The 12,808-nt window shown below is 41.7% G+C and overlaps 1 protein-coding gene across 2 annotated transcripts in view; it reads right to left on the minus strand.

Annotated features, from left to right (window-relative positions):
* TSPAN4 (tetraspanin 4) overlaps positions 1-12,102 on the minus strand; it is a 360,542-nt gene extending 348,440 nt beyond the window's left edge. For both annotated transcript variants that reach the window (XM_027727703.2, XM_039381185.1), the window contains exon 1: positions 12,024-12,102. The gene's annotated coding sequence lies outside the window, so the exon portion shown is untranslated. The remainder of the gene's footprint in view (positions 1-12,023) is intronic.
* Positions 12,103-12,808: the final 706 nt, after the last annotated feature.

Raw genomic sequence — 12,808 nt, forward strand, 5'->3', positions numbered from 1 at the left:
TCAGATTTCCCCACCATCAACTCTCTTCTACTGCTCTATTCCTGTCAGAGCTTTACCTCATCTTGAAAAATTCTGGTGTGTTGAATGTTTTTGTTTATTTGATTAGATGGCCAGATTTGTTATCTATGAACTAGATTTACAGCACTTTCAAAGCAGGGAATCGAGAGTTTCTGAACAGCTTACTGGTTACAGTGAGAGACCATTTCCAATTTTGGTTGGACAACATTCTTGTAAGGTTCGGAGAGCACCAAGAAGGAGGTGCAAAACTGAGACTAGATTATCTACAAATTAAAGAGCAGGCTGAGAGTTATCAAAATGTAGATTATTGAAAAATAAATGTTATTTGAATGTATGCTTTGTAGTTCACTGCAAATAACCAACAACACTGACTCACTGAACTGGTGACTTGGTGGCCCTAAATATGACAAGTTAGCTGTATCCTTTAAGAGACCAGCTGCGAACAGGAAAACTCTGCTAGTGAGATGCCAGAATAGACACTTTAAAAGATGTGTCTGCAACCCTGAATCACAGGTCAAACATTTCATCCAGGCCCTGTGCATGTGACATGAAACCAGAGAAGCTACAATCACATTTAATGTATGACAAAATCAAGGAGGCTCTGGAATAATATTCCTGGGGAAAAAAAAAAAATATTCTCCTTACAGCTACAATCAGATGTCCACTTTTCTTAATCCCTCACTACCTCACTACCACAATACCTTGACAACCCAATATATTATCTATGTAGAACTTCAGGGGATGCAGACCAGAAACAAAGCAGCTGAAACAGCTGATGAGATTCCCTCTCCATCCCAGCAAACTACCCAAGTGTTCCTGCACAGCCTAATATGCCCCATAAATGTCAGTTCTGTGATCCAAAAATCTGCTATGGATGAGAAGATCCTGGCAGAAATGATTCAAGGGCTTTCACACGTGAGCATAACGCATGTAAGTCATCCTTCCTCCCTTGCATGCCATGTGAATGAATTCATAGCCTTCTAAAACATGCACACAGTAAGACTGTGTCAAGACTATATGACTAAGGTGATGAGGGGAGGGAAGGGGAGAAAAGTAACATGAAAACTAGATTCAGTTACTGGAACTCCAACAGTGTCTCTTAAAAGGACTGTAGAACACAGAGGGAAGGGAAGGGGAAAAAAAAAGGGGGAGGGGGGGCTGAAGGTATGATGCAAGTCTCCATGCACTGTCTTTTGCACTGGCACTGCAGGAATAAAGTTTCTTCTTGAAGCAGTTGCAGTTCAAGCAGACAAAGAACGGTGTAGAAGAGACACAGAGGTGCAAAGTATCTGGGATTTCCACGCCTCTAGCATGAGCAGGGAGAATGGAATCCTATTTTGCCACCCCCTCTGCTCACCTTTCCAGCTAACCTCAGCACAACTCTTCGCAGACGGACTGCAGAAGGGAACATATGTACACAGCCAGAAGGATCCTGTAGAGCCCCAGAATTTGTGCCTCTCTGCTAGACAACAAACATGACTGGAGAGCCTGTGCTTCCTATTTTCACTTCCATCAAGCCCCTGCAACCAGCTTCGTTTTCCTCTGTAAATAGGTTTCATTGCTTCATAAAATGGATGCATTTAGTCATGAATAAAAACTAAAAAGTTACTGGGGAGGGAAGCAATACTCAATGTACCACAGTCAATAAAAGACAGAAAAGAAAAATATTAGCTGGAGAGTTCCAAGAAGGTTAGGGTTACAAAGAAACAAAATATTGGCTCTGACACAGGAAAAAGCTCTTCTGAATACCAATGTGTTCCACAGAGTGACAAAGAAGCTATACCTACCTTAAAGGAGATTAAGTAATATACTGCAGCACCTGAGGAAACAGAGGGAGGTAGGAAAAAAAAGGCAAGCAAGCATAAACACAAAGAGAATAAGGCCCCTGAAGTCTGTTTCATATAGCTTCTTCTCCTTCACAGAGGAGATTTATATCTTTTCCTTGAAAATTCAGCATTCAGGAAAGTGGACTTAGTATAACTCCATAATAATACCCTCTTTTCCAGGCCCCAGGAAACTATAATACTGATTTACTGGTCAAAGAAATAAATGTGCCTCAGAGTTCCATACAAGGTCTTTCTGAAGTTAATCCAGCTCTAAGATGGATAAGCAAAAGTGGAAAAATACCACAGAAAGTATTTGTGTAGATAAAAGGAGCTTTCTAAAGGCCAGTGTTCCTGTCATAATGGAATAATTTTCATTCGCTAGATAAAGAGCTGGAGAATAAAAGTAGAAAAAGTTATAGCACACAACTGGCTCCCTTGGTACCAGGACATGTTTGGTAGCTGGGGACTACACTTTATTGAAAACGCCTGATCAGTTAAATTTAAAACTGGAAATATTTCATAAAGGATTCATTTGAGCAAATGTTGAGATCAGCATCTGACACTACAGTCAGTGGAGAGAAATAGTCACCTGCAGGGCAGGATTCATCTGTTTCTAAAGCAGTTGGCTAAAACAGGGTCAGATGAACTATGTCCTAAAATATCTCTTTCCCTTTCCTGTCTGGAAGGAGAGTCCCTATAACTCTGTCAGATGCAGGCAGCTAGTCTGTAGGTATCTGAAGCTAATGGTGGACTCGTTTCACCATGCACTAAAATGATTGCACAGATGAGACTCAAGTACACACATGGAGTTTGCAGAAATTAATCCACTTTCTTCTCACTATGACTCACTATATGGAAATCCTACTCTGGAGAACACAAATACAAGTCCCAGGCTTCTGTACAGTCTGTGGTACCAATTAAAATGGATCAAAATAATAGCCCTTACAGTTGCAAAGATAGCCTTTTAAATGCAAGGAAAATGCAAGTGGAAGCAACACTATTCCTGAGCCTACAGATCGATACAAACAGGACTTAATAACGCTCAAAAGCATCATAGGGAAATCCACAAGACTGACAGTTTTATCAAAGAATTCTCCCTTAGATTAATGTCAATAGAGCTGTTCCTCAATTCCTAGTCCTGGGTTTAAATGCAACTTGCAGGAGCAGAGGGGAAGATAAGTTCCAGATTTCTGCTAAAAGCAACTTGTTTTGGTTTTTGTTTTTTTTTTAAGCAGTGGACAAGGCAAATGAGTCCTTAAATAGAACTTAATGATGTAGACCACAAATGTCCAAATACAGGGCCTGGCAGAACAACCCATAAAGCCCTAACTGATTACCCCTAATATAAGTGGAATCCTAAGCTGTTCCCTTACCTCTTCTCCTGACAGGTGCTGCTTCGTCCCATAACACAGATGGCTAGGAGCATTGTTGCAAGAACAATCCACGCAGCCCACAGCTCCTCTCCCTGTTCACTTGCAAGGGGTTCTCCTGGAAAAGCGCAGGCAGGACTGGGTCACCTTCACCAGGACACCATCAGCCCACTGCTGGTCACTGTCTTTCTCTACATGCTACTCAGGAAGAGAAATAGCCTGTGCACAAGGTTGTTTCCCAAGTTTCACACTTGGGAAACTTTAGCCAGCTACCACAGATAGAGCAACTGCACCGTGTATGCACGAAGTACAGCTCTCACCAGCCCTGTAGTATAAACTCGGTGTTCCCTCCACCTCGAAGGTTTAGGCACAGATAGGATGAAGTCTCTATTCAGGTAGGAGTGTGTACTAATGCAGTGGTCAATTATTCCACAGGCTGAAACCTCTGATCAGGGACCATTTTCTTGTCCTGTAGTTGTACAGTGCTTACATAGCATGAGTTGACAGTTGGGGCTTGTGAACATGCTGCGCTACAAACAAATAAAATCAGACTTATTCAGACCAAATTCCAAAGCAGAGGCTGCTTGCTTGCCCCCATTCTAGCTTAAATACTGAGGTCTGGGCTAACCTCTCAATTCAGAGTAAACCAGACAATGACCTTCTCTCCTTCAACAAGGAAATCTAGCTATGGGGAAGCTGCTTCAGGACTCAAAACAGTGATTTATTGAAACTGAGAGATTACATCTATCATCTCTGCCAGGACACATGAGAAATTGTCCAATCTTAACCTCCGTTTCAAATGCTAATTACTTTCCAGAACACTAACCTGAATTTTTCCTAGCTTCCACGAAGGATAAAAAAGAAAACTAACATGTGTAGAGATCTTCATCTTTCCCTTTTCTAAATTTATATGGATTATGTAATTGCACTTTTAAAGGACTAGAGCAAGTGACTAAAAAAGAAATGCAGAATGGACTAACAATACTTGTGACACAGCAGGGAAAGAATACTTTTAAGAGCAGAAGAGCAGTTTCTCCCCCCAAGAAAAACTTGAAAAGAAAAGGTAGAAGACACTACAATTGAATATGTGAAAAATTATTCAAGGACAATGGGATGTATGGCAAGTTATCTTAACAGCTGAGTTTATGATACACTCTAAATGATGTAAAGGATGCCAAGAGCACAAGGATGGTTGTCATCTTAGCAAAGATGTATACACTTAAAGACACATACTTTCTTAACATATATATCTGATAAATTATATACATATAATGACAGTGTAGTCATCAGGAGGGACTCACAGGCATTTTCCAAAGGCAAAAGCTTGTCATTGTGAAAGGATTTATTAATTATTATAAATAAAATTATGATTATCAAAGTTAAATGCCTGGAAATCTTTTGCCAAAATCATTTAGCTCTGGACTAAAACTCCAAGAGGAAATGAAAGAACAACTCATTTTCTCAAGGTAGGATTTCAGTTAAGATTCAGAAAGCAGCTTATATCCACTGGTATTTGCTTTTTTTTAAAAAAAGTATGAGGCATTCACTCAACCAACTTTAGGACAAATGTATCGGTATTACTACACCTTTAATGAAGACTTTAGAGTAAGGCCCTGTGAAGCAGAAGAAAAACAGTACTTATGCCGAGATTAACACAATGGTTCCCCACCAGAAGCTCACAGGGCCATGATAAATGTGTGTAGCCCCTCCAATAAGCAAAATTACTGCATTCTGAATGCAAGAACAGTGATGTATGACAAACAAGGAGCTTAGCCTGTCAGAAACTTTGTGTTTGGCAACAGTAGATTGTTCCAAAAATGTAAGAAGCCACTGAATTAGAGTATATTACAAGAGACAGTGTGGAACAAAAAACAGAGACCAGGAGAGCACAAGGAACAAGCAAACAAACAAACAAAAATCAAAACAAACAAACAAACAAAACAAACCACAGTCCCCCTGACCAGCATCCTAACAAGAATATTTCCAACAGTGAGGGTGTTAGGCCCTGCCAGACCATCCTTTCTGGTGCGTTTTGGGACACAAGCAGCCCTGTGCTACCACAGTGATGTAGTAAGCCCAATGGCTAAGCAGTGAGAGAGAGTGTCATCAGAAGGGTTTAGGAAATACGAGAGCTCAGCAGGGCCAGGCACAGTGTCACCGCCCCCAGCTCAAAGGCAGACCCAGGGAGCAGTTGTGCAGTTCACTCACGACAGGCAGTGCGCCTGCAGCACAGCCAGGTAACAAACCCTGACGCTGGGCAGAGCAGGCTGTGCCTTGCTCACAACCACATCCCACTGGCGTTCGGTGCCAGCAGAAGGAAAACAGCACTACACCAAACAGTGGGAGAAATCCCTCAAATCTTCATGATATACAAAGCCTGAAGGGATGCGCGTTACAGAAAGATTTAGTTTGCTGGCATGAAATCAAATGTATAAACCCAAGATTATTCACAAAGATCAAGACAACCTTCAAAGAAACCAGAAATCCAGAGGGAAGCAAAGTATTTCCAAGTCGTTCCACTTTTCTCACACAAGCCAGGGAATCTCAGAGAGAGGGTCATAAATAATGGACTTTATTTTCATTCTTTGCATATACTCTTGCTGGTGCAATGCCCAGTGTTATCTGGAGATGGAAGCTGATAGTGAGCTATTTTTGGATGTTCAAACATAGCTTAGAAGGGACTTTTTCTTGGAATATGAGTGTTCGGTTTCTGAAATACAAACCATTGTAATTAACTGATTGCTTTACATAGTCTACAAGTATAAGAGTACTTTAAGAAAAATCGTATTTCTGATAATAAAAGCCTCTGTAAACTAACAAAGAAAGGCATTTCAAGATGCAGCAACTGAAGGCAGCCTATTCAAATTAAGGTACCTAGTTAAACATCAAAGTAACTAGTCATTGACAGAACTCTCCTAGAGCAGAAGGAGTCACCATTACTTAATGTTTTCAAAGTAAGACCAGAGGATTCCTCTTAAATACATATATGACTGTGCTTAAGTCACAATTAATGGTTAGATGCTGAAACGAGCATTAATGAAAGCAGCCATTTCTCAGACATGCTTATTGTGAGCAGTTCTGGTCACAGCAAAATTCAAAGATGATTTACTGAACTGAGAACAGGTTCACAAGAGTACTGGTAAGAACAAGAGCCCTATCTCAGGACAGTTTGACTCATTTAAGCTGGCAAAACACAGCACAACAGAGGACAGAATCACTGCCTGCAAATACACTTGAGGAGAGGAGCTGCAAAAAATTAGAACAGACATTTAAACCATAAGATTTGCTTGGTAGAGAAAGGAGATATACCTACCACAGACGCTTCTCAGCTGGAGGTCAGAGTATGAAGTAGTGGGATTTCATACTGGAAATCCGAGTATGAAGTAGCTGGGATCTGGAGCAGCCTCCCAGTGGGAGAAGTGGAAGAGAAGAAAGCAGATAAAGAGAGAACCTGAGAGTCCACAGAAATGGCTCCGGCCCCATGTTGATGCCTCAGCAGCAGGGAATCTTCCCCAGGACTAAGGCTTGGAAAGTCAGGTTGTCCTTTCCAGCTCTGAGCTCATACACGGAGTTCAATAACTCGGTAACCAGTTATTACTGGAAGAGAAATAATGATGCGTTTCGTGGCTTTTTCCCTGTGTATTTCTAAAACAAAAAAGTTTTTATTTTCTTTAGATGCAAATATTACCGTTGTTTTTCATCAGTTCTCCAACAGTCCAAGAGAACACACAGCAGGAGCAACACATGGCAAGAAGAGATAATTTAGGATCTAATCTTGAGTAACCTGTGCAGTGAGACAGAACAGCATGAGCAGCTCTACACTCCACCACCAAAGGTGGACTTGACAGATGTTCCATTTTCAAGATCCTTCAGCTCTTATCAACAGGGGGGAGGGAAAACTAAAAGGTACTGAAGAACCAACATCAAAGCACAAGAGATTCAAAAAGCAGCAGTGCTCTGCAGTGGCCAGACAGCACTGGCTCCTGGGTTAACAGTCCATCTCAAAGTACGAAGTAAGTATCCTTCTTTCTACAGACTAGATCCACAGGCCCTGGATTCAGCCATCCTTTCTGCAGCACACTTAACTCAGTAACCATGTGAAAGTTAAAGCCAAAGTCACATCAGCCTAGTAAGGAAGCTGTTTGAGTTGTTCTTGTTCTCTCTACTTCAGAACCAGCTTACCATAAAAACCATCGAAACACACATACTGGGATTCAGGAGAGCCAGGTTACCCTCCTGACAGTTCACCCTAAGCAAAAGTCATAAGCTTTCCATAACCACTTCATTGTCTCAGAGGCCCTCGCTCTCCCCCTCTGTACACAAAGCTTCCCCTTTTTGGAAAGTGTAAAGATACTCAAAACTAGTGTGAAAACAAAATCGTGTGTTAGTGATCTTTAAACTGACTTAATGAAGCAGTTTCAATTCCACCCTTCCTTCCTTCCAACTCCACCCTCCTCTTCAAGAGGGAAATTTGTTTGGGTTAATATGGAGGGGGAAAAAGCAAGCTAAAAATAGCCTCCTCTTGCCTTAAAAAAGTTAAAGCTATGAATAAACAGCCTGAAACAGGAATGCAGTTAATCTGCCCACCAAATTCCTACAGTGTTTTCTTGTCCAGCTTTTCAAAACATTTTCATAAGGATCAAACACACAGACTTACATCTGCAGAGTCAGTGGTATCCCAAAACAGCCTGCTTCCATGCAGGTAAGGTAACTGGTTTTGGCATGATGAGGGATGGTTTATGAGAATGGATGAACCAAGGATATAGTCCATGACTGCTAAGTACTACAATATTTGAGCAATCTTCTTGTATCAGGGTAATTAATATAAAAAAAAAATATAAGAAAAACGCACCAAGAGAACACAAAAACATTTCTCGTTTCCCTTTATTGTGCAACGACAAACTGCATTATCTCCTAAAAATCTACTTTGCCAGTAAAAAGCATTCGCACCGTTATCTCTATCTTAGACCCAAGTCACATCTGTCCCTGACAGCAACAGCTGTCAACACTGAAAGAGCAGGGTGATCAGCCATCCTTTTCACCCTGGGCTGGGAGCCAAAGCAAGGTCGGCTTATGTATTTGCAGTGCAAAGCAAAACAACTCTTTATTCTGTTCCCTACGCTATGCCATTAGCAAGCAAGAAGATCAACCCCAGGGGCTGTCCTTGCAATCTGAATATTTGAACTCAAACTTGATTTTACCCTATTCCCTTTCCACTGTATCACCAGTGAGCTTCAGGTAATGCCATAAGAGTCACGTGTACTATCCTATCAATGCATACAGAAGCCTCTTGGCAGAGTCACCTTTCATTCCCAGCTTCCCATAGCACGAGGCATCAGAGCATGCTACTGTGGAGTGCTATAGACACTGCTATGATACCTGATATGAGTTACATTTTTAAAAAGAAAACCATCTCCCTCCTCTTACAGCAGATGAGTTCTCTGAAAGGAGAAAGGAAATGTCTCACTTTCATCTCAGAGTTCAGAGGGAATGTTTTATAGCTGTCAATCCTATCAAGGTCTTATTCATTGACACACCAGGGATAGCAACTGTTTTGAGGTAGGCTGTGCAGCCACAAAATAGCCAGGTTCTGAAAAGAGCCTTATCTGCTGACATTTGGAAAGCAAGGTAAAAGACTTTTCTGTGACCCTAAAGTAAATGTTGAAAGCCAACATGCAACCAACAGGCAGGCCAGATGAGTTAAGCAGATGTGACTACACAAGGCAAAACCACATGAGGAACAAAGCAGCATCTGCTACTGAAATCCCAGGTGAGGAATGTGAACCCAAATTGTCTGTAGCCTCTGGTGTCCCAGGTCCAAGAAAGCACTGTCACTCAGAGAGGCGACACACACTCAGTGATCAGAGTGGGACAGCGGATGTTGGGATCTCACACTCACACCTCGGTATCACCGCCATGGTATACAACCCTGCATTCCCCAGCCACACACAGTACTCATTATCTCATTTTTGACTGCTAAAAAGACTTCAGGAATACCATTCAGGCTGCACAGAAACATTAGAGAAAGACGTTCTGTTTACTCTCAGTTCCTATCCAAGGTCGAAGTGCCCTTTACAGACAGAAAACTGGCACAGAACTCTATCATACTACTGATATACTGATACTACTCTGAATTCTCAGAGGGAATCTGCAAGTGGATCAGGTAGCTGAAACTGGACTTGCAGTGCTCTAAACCAGCTACCAGACCATTCTTCCAACAGGCGTATCCGCCAGCACACATTTGTGCCTCTTACTCAGAAAGTCTGGTGGCTCAACCAAAGAACAAGCAAGTCAGAGCAGGAAGTGCAGGGTGTTGTGGGTCAAGAAAGCAACTGCATCAGCAGGGCTCCAGCATCCACTCTGCATCCAGCATTGCACCAGGGATGACCTGCTCTGCACAGAGCCTTGCTCAAGCGGGTACAACTGCAGGCTCCTGCCTTCTCATGGGTGCAGTAGCCAAATGTTGTAGCACACAAAAGGTGTTTGACATCACCAATTTCCAACCTCATCTTTTGTTGCCAGCTAGTTTTAGCAGAACCAAGTGGAGGTGGCTTACCCAGGTTCAACAGGGATTCAGCTTTCCCAGGGCACTGTAAAGAATCAGAAGGGAACAGACATCGACTCAGGAGAAATAGAAAGCAGATTTAAGTTCATGTAAACAATCCCCCTTTTGATCTGAAAGCAAAAAAAAAAAATCAAAAAACCAGCCTAGGATGTTTCTTTGCAGAAACACAAAGTCTACAGCTCCTTGACACTCAGCTCAGTGTATCTCAGATTGTGCATACAGTCACTCCTCCCAGTGACAAGCCTGTACTCCTAAGAAAACACCCACATTCACTACAAATGATTTGTCAGGAATACTAATTGATATAAACCAGAATGTCTTTGCCTCGGTAGAATCAACATATTCTGCCAAGTATCTGTCCACACACCAACAAGCTGCTCCTTTGAGCAGTGTTGTCCATCAGCTGATACAGGAACATCTCACTTAAATCCCTTCTCCTTCCTGCATCGTATGCAGCCAAAATTCATCGTCCACAGTAAGATTTACCCATCCATCCATCACGGAAAATGTCTGCAGACAGGTTAAAGTACATAAGTGTTTAACAGGGGAAAGGCTAGGGGGGAAGACAGGACAGGGTACCATAGACAAGCTCTATGACGAGATCGTGCTTCCTTCAGCAGAGGCAAAGCTTGCTCGCAGGTTTACTAGAGAATCTCAGAGGAGAGTACAGAGACTGATCTCTCCACAGCTCTCTAGCTTTTTCTGTGATTAAACCAGTTACTTCTGCACAATCAGAAGGAAGGAAGGGCCAAGCTAACCACCTCATATGATGCTGACATATCCATTGCATCAGCACCAAGTGCTTTGTACTTGGTTACAGAGAAAGGAGAATTCAAAGAGTTAAGAAATCTCAATTACAATTATCAGGAAGAACAGTGGTACAACTGTGGCCCTGATCAATATTCCTAATACAGACACTACGCATCTCAGGGCATGTCTGCAGCACTGGAAGCAGTCTTCCAGCTGAGCAGTTGTTTTTTCCTTCAACTCAGCCTCACTTTTAACCACTCTTGATTAAAACGATTACTTTCACTCAATATTCAATTTCTGACAGGTAATATTTTCTACATATGTTGCATGCTGGCTCCATCCTTCCAGGCAAAACACAACAGCTCCCTAAAAGCAACCTTTTTTATTTTACGAGTCATGTATAATTTATGCATCCACAATACTGACATTGGCTAGAGATACACATCGTGCCAAAATCATCTCTTATAAGTTTTTAACAGATTTGGGAGGGCATTTTCCTTAACCACTTATGGGTATTTTTGTTCATTTAGTCCTCATGTTTTCAACAAAGTGAACACTTGCACATGCATAGATGCGCTCCTGCCCTTCCAGTCTTGCAGACAGATTCTGCACAGGACATACACAGCTGACATATTCAGCTCTCCCAACGAGGTAAATAATTGTCTGAAAACCAGAGATGGCTTTGCAAGCAATTGTTACACCATTGTTTTAAAGGGTACAAAATATTTAAATACTAAAATCACCTGAGTGTGTTTTACTGAGTTATTGGCAGAGGAGTCGTAGGCAAGTTACAGGGACATTCACAGATAGCTGCCAGGAGTGGGGAAGCATTTTCTTCACTGCACTTCCTTCAGGCAGAAACTAAATGAGGGAATGAGGATTTTCAAGAGTTTTCATCTGGTATCCAAACAGCACTGAATTAGGTACCTTTCTTACACTGCTGAGAAAATTCCACTATCTCATTTTAAGAGTATATCTAGGAATAGACTCAGGACCATTCCAGCACTGAGTCACCTTCTCTTTTCACCTACCACTGCTGTGACTAGATGCCACACAGGTATGATGTGTTTGCTTCTGGCACTCTGAACAAGTAAGGAAGTTTAATCTTCTTTGCCCAAGCAATACTTTTCTTTCCTTTTTTTATTTAAGTAAGTTTTTCTTTTTGAAGCCATTCTCAGGAACAAAATATTTAGTTCAACTCTCAACTTGGCTATTGGATGAATAACCAGAACACCCACTCAAAGTACACAGTCTTTGATCATCGCCCCTACAAGGTATGCAGGTGGTCAGAAGAGTTTGCAGTGATGAGCTTCCAATATGACCTTTTAGGGAGTGGGAAGTGTGTGTATCCACGTGGCCAGGGATTCATAAATCAAAGCTTTTTGCAGTAGGAAGTGAACTGACAAAGTATAAATATAGACAAATATAATAATCACAGATTCCAGAGAACAAATCCTCACTGGAGAAAACAGAGTGTGTGTAGGAGAAACTCACTGTAATTGGTGGTTTTGCAGATGATACAGGAGATGCAGTTGGAAGGAGCTCTTGATCTCTCACAGCAATAACAGCTGGCCCTTCAATGACACCACTGCAAGACACAAAACAACAGATTCATGAGTAAAACAGGCAGGTGGTGATCAGGAGTCACTTCATAAACAAACTGTTCAATACAGGATTAATGCTCCCTGCTTCACCATCCCCTTCCCCTCCCCTCTGTACTTTCCTACACACTCCTCAACCTCAATGGAGTTTGTTATTAAAATGAAACTCGGGTCACCAAATAAATATTGACTTATTGGAGAAAATCTCTTCTTGCACATTTCCAATACAGAATTAAAAAATAAATAAATAAATAAAAAGAGGTGACTTTTTGACATTGAATCCCCTTGAACATGCAATGGCAACAGACTAAGGTGTGCGGGGCATGCAGAGAAAAGTCCAAGTAAAGCGTGTCTAAGGAACAGCACCCCGTAATTTATGGTCCACTAGCAGCCCAAGAAACAAGCTTTGTGGGTCCTAGGGAATAACGCACAGAAAGCATTATTCAGAAGAGAGTACAAGCTTATGTTTCCTATACAGGGAGAAGGTCACGCCAAGGAAGAGTAAAATTAGTAACAATTTCTAAACATTCGAGTTTCTGAGACTGACAAATGCCAATGAAGCAAGCTCAGCTGGTGGCAGCAGTTAATGCAGCAAATATCCACAAATCCAGCACCTTCTGCTGGTAAAACGTCACCAAGTGATGCTGCACAGGGAGAAGTAAGTTTATAGCTATATTC

This window comes from Pipra filicauda, unplaced genomic scaffold (genome assembly GCF_003945595.2).
Source record: "Pipra filicauda isolate LSUMZ 115617 unplaced genomic scaffold, ASM394559v2 scaffold217_size2002032_pilon, whole genome shotgun sequence".
Classification (NCBI taxonomy): Eukaryota; Metazoa; Chordata; class Aves; order Passeriformes; family Pipridae; genus Pipra; species Pipra filicauda.